This window comes from Amblyomma mixtum, chromosome 8, assembly GCF_055824585.1.
Source record: "Amblyomma mixtum isolate Tamu chromosome 8, ASM5582458v1, whole genome shotgun sequence".
Classification (NCBI taxonomy): domain Eukaryota; kingdom Metazoa; phylum Arthropoda; class Arachnida; order Ixodida; family Ixodidae; genus Amblyomma; species Amblyomma mixtum.
Window position 1 is genome coordinate 131,072,213 of NC_143019.1, and position 3,794 is coordinate 131,076,006.

Consider the following 3,794-nt stretch of genomic DNA (forward strand, 5'->3'; position numbering starts at 1 on the left):
CATCCAGATGGTCTTTGTGGTAGTGGAAATTTCAAAACAGATTAAAGAAAAATGAAGAGTGTGATACTTTGTCATGCATCATGCAATGCTGGTGCTAATCAGGCAACATGTGTGGTATATATACTTCGCACATTTGAGATTCATTGGATTTGTTCTGGAGCCATACTGGGAATTATTCGATCTGTGATTTGTCACTGAAATTGAGAGGGCACTAATTTCTGAACTTTTGACACCAACTGTGAATTCAAAACTGTCTTTTCATGTAGGCTTACATGGCCTTTTTACGTGTATGTAAATTTATGCTAATGACTTTAAGTTTTGGAAATTGCCTCGTAATATTCCTGTTACAGCTCACAGTTCGCTTTCTTCACGTCATGTTTGATTGAACCTGATTATATCCCCAAGCTTGTTTGTTGCACCTAACAAACACTGTTGCCCTTTCAGAGTTATTCCATTGATTGACTCCGTTCGAGTGCAAGCAACAAATGGTTGTGTTGCTTCTGATTTTGAAATATGGCTGTCTGCATGACGGGCAACAACATAAGTGCTCTGGACGGCTTTCATCATGCACCTATAGAATATCTGTAACTTTCAGAACTGGTTAAAGGAAGACCTGAAGGATGCTGTAAGAGTCATTAACAGCTTGTTTTTTACATTATTTTACAATGAACTTGCAATGTTGACAAGTTCTTGCTCAGTGTGCATGTTGTCATGTACAGGTCCCTGCAGTATCGAAGGGAACAACCATTTTGCACTAAAAGATAATTTTTGGTTATTTGCTTGCTGAAGTTGAAAATGATTAATGGGTACTTACGCCAAGTCGAAAATTATAAAACAGCAAAACGTGAGCTAATTGCTCATTACTGGGAAGTAATCATTAACTGAATGCTCGAACTTTGTTTGCGTTCACACTGAATGGGCCTTTACAGTCTCGACAAGTTGCTACTAAGCAAGCAAACGCACACATGGCCACACGCAGCCTCACTGAGCTTGCTCAGTATGCACATAAGCACGCACAGCTTTGGCAAGCCCCCTCTCAGCACGCAGATGTCCACACACAGAGAGTTGTCCACGAGAGTCCACGATTTTTTCCATGCTAAGAGTGTGCGTGGATGTCTATCAGGGCACAGTACGCGCACATGTACACACAGGACGCACAGAATGCGCACAGGTGAACGCACAATTTCTGCGCATTCGTGTGCAAAATGAACGTGATCGTACAAAAATCACTGTTCTCGTGCAAACTCACGCAGAGTTTTTTCAATAGGGTAGTGTAGCTTTCGTTACAAAAGGTGGGCATTCTTCCCTTTCCGCAGGCAAGAATTGTTTCTAACAAGTAGTCGAGGGTTTGACGGCATACCGTCTGGTCAGGAATCATGGTGATGAGGATTGCTGGTCACTGGTCGAAGTCAATAAAGAGAGAAATTTGACGTTTCTGGAGTGCTACGGCTCCCTTCTAACGGTTCTAACAAGTGTGGCGAACTGCGCCTGTTGGTGAAGGTTCATACTTGAAACAGCGCGGAAGACGGGACAAAAAAAGGAGCGCTTGTGTTTTTCCTCGTTTGTCCCGTCTTTCGCGCTGTTTGAAGTATGGTTCTGACAGGAATTTCCCGCCATGTATTTTCGCTTTCAGCCTTCTCTTTCTTGTTTCACAGTTTTTTTCTTGAACGCAAGTTGTGACGACGTCAACACATCACGCGAACTCGCTGTGCCACTCATTAATTCAATTCCCACCTGCCACACAGGGCAGCTTGCCCATAATCCGACAGCCGGGTGCCCCGTGCCCCGTGGCCAGGTTGGCTTGACGCCAAAAAGTCATGTGACCCCTCAATCCAGTGGGCTGATTGCGACCTGTCAAGGTATGCAGGTGGCGATGATGTGATAAGGTCTCGTGGCCTATTTTCCAATCGGCGACTTTGGTCGCACACGCCACAATTTTTGCCTAATGACTCCTCTAATATTATCGCCTTAACATCGAGTTCTGTATATAGGCCGCAGTGGCTTTTATCGATGTGATGGGGCTCTCCTGCTTGCAATTAGCTCGTAACGTAGCACAATTACGTTTTGATTGCCTCCTGAAGCATTCCCAACACGACTCCAGTGGCAGTTCAAGTGTCGCCATCAAGGTCGTCCTGCCTTTTTCCGCCTCACTTCACTACATCAAGAGTCAATCCGTCCAATCACCGAACAGCCACAAGCGGCTACCGGCAATCGTAGCCATGGCACATGTGCTCCCTGCCTTCCCGAGTTTTGACCTTCGCGCTACCGACGACAACAATATTGGTCACGAATGGACGAAGTGGATAGAAAGGTTCGAAAACTTTCTTTTAGCTTGCGATATCTCGGCAGATGCACGCAAGAAGGCGCTCCTCCTGCACTACGTCGGTGAAGAAGTCTACTTCATATATCGCTCGCCCCCCACAGTGCTGCGCAAGGTGCAACGGCTACAAGCACGACCCAAACCACGCAGAGTACATCGACGCCGGAATACGATGCCGCTCGAGTGAACTAAATGCATATTTTGCGCCGCGAGTGAACTCAACATTTGCTATCTACAAATTTCGTCAAGCTCAGCAAAACGTTGGCGAGTCACTGGACGCCTTCTACGCGCGCCTCCGGCAGCTTTCTCGCCACTGTAACTTCGCAAACGTCGACTCTGAACTCAAGAACCAAATCATTCTCGCCACAACGTCGTCTCGCCTCCGAAAGTATGCCATGCTTCATTCCCTCACGTTACCGGACTAACTTAAGCAAGGAAGAATGCTCGAGGATGTCGAACGGGATGTGTCCGAAATCGAAAAGCACGTCGATAACAACGCGGCGGTGTTCACAGTGCACAAGGAAGGACAACACCATGGCCAAAACCAAAGAAATGAACGACAGATGCCACGGCTGGCCTACACACCGCAGCGACCTCGTGTCTCGTCAGCTGATTGTCGCAACTGTGGCGGCAAGTGGCCTCACCAAGGTGGTCGATCCAGTTGTGCTGCATGGGGCAAGACTTGCAAGGCATGTAACAAGGTTGGTCATTTTGCACGGTTCTGTCGCTCAACCAGGAGAACAGTACATGCAGTGGACTATGACAATGACTCAAACACACAGTTAGCCTGCAGTAAGAAGAGTTCAAGTACTAGAGAGCCTGCAGCCACCTGTGACACCAGTCCAAGCAGCGACGAGTACGTTTTTGTTGCCATGACTTCCCCTCAAGCAAGTTCATCTCCAAAGGCTATTGTCACAGTCAACAATGTGCCAGTCACTTTCATAATCGACACAGGCGCTACAGTGTCAATTGTTGGCGAAAATGACTTCATGAGCTGTCGCCTAAATGTGAATATCCAGGAAACTTCCATCAGAGTGTTCCCATACAAATCAACGTCTCCACTTCAACTTTTGGGCAAAATCTGTGTTACAATGCGATACAAAGATAAGTGCATTGAAGACGACGTTTTTGTCATTCCAGAAAACTGTGCACCACTCCTAAGCTTCACAGCAGCAACCAACCTGGGGCTTGTCCATATCACGTACCAAGTTTCTGACAATCCAGGTGACAAGTCAATCGTGGAAGCATTCCCCAAATTGTTTAGTGGAGTTGGAAAACTCAAAAATCAGCCCATCCACCTTTTTGTGAACGACACAGTCCAACCTGTTGCACAACCACACAGGCGTATTCCGCTTGCCTTACGTGATGCCACAGAAAAAGAACTTAAACGCCTCCTGTCAGAAGACATCATAGAGCCAGCCATCGGACCAACACCATGGGTGTCCCCTGTGGTTATTGTGCCGAAATCACATCA

General features: G+C 46.8%; 1 pseudogene; it reads left to right on the forward strand.

Moving 5' to 3' along the window:
* The first annotated feature begins 2,203 nt into the window (after positions 1-2,203).
* On the forward strand, positions 2,204-3,481 carry LOC149334454 (uncharacterized; annotated as a pseudogene).
* Positions 3,482-3,794: the final 313 nt, after the last annotated feature.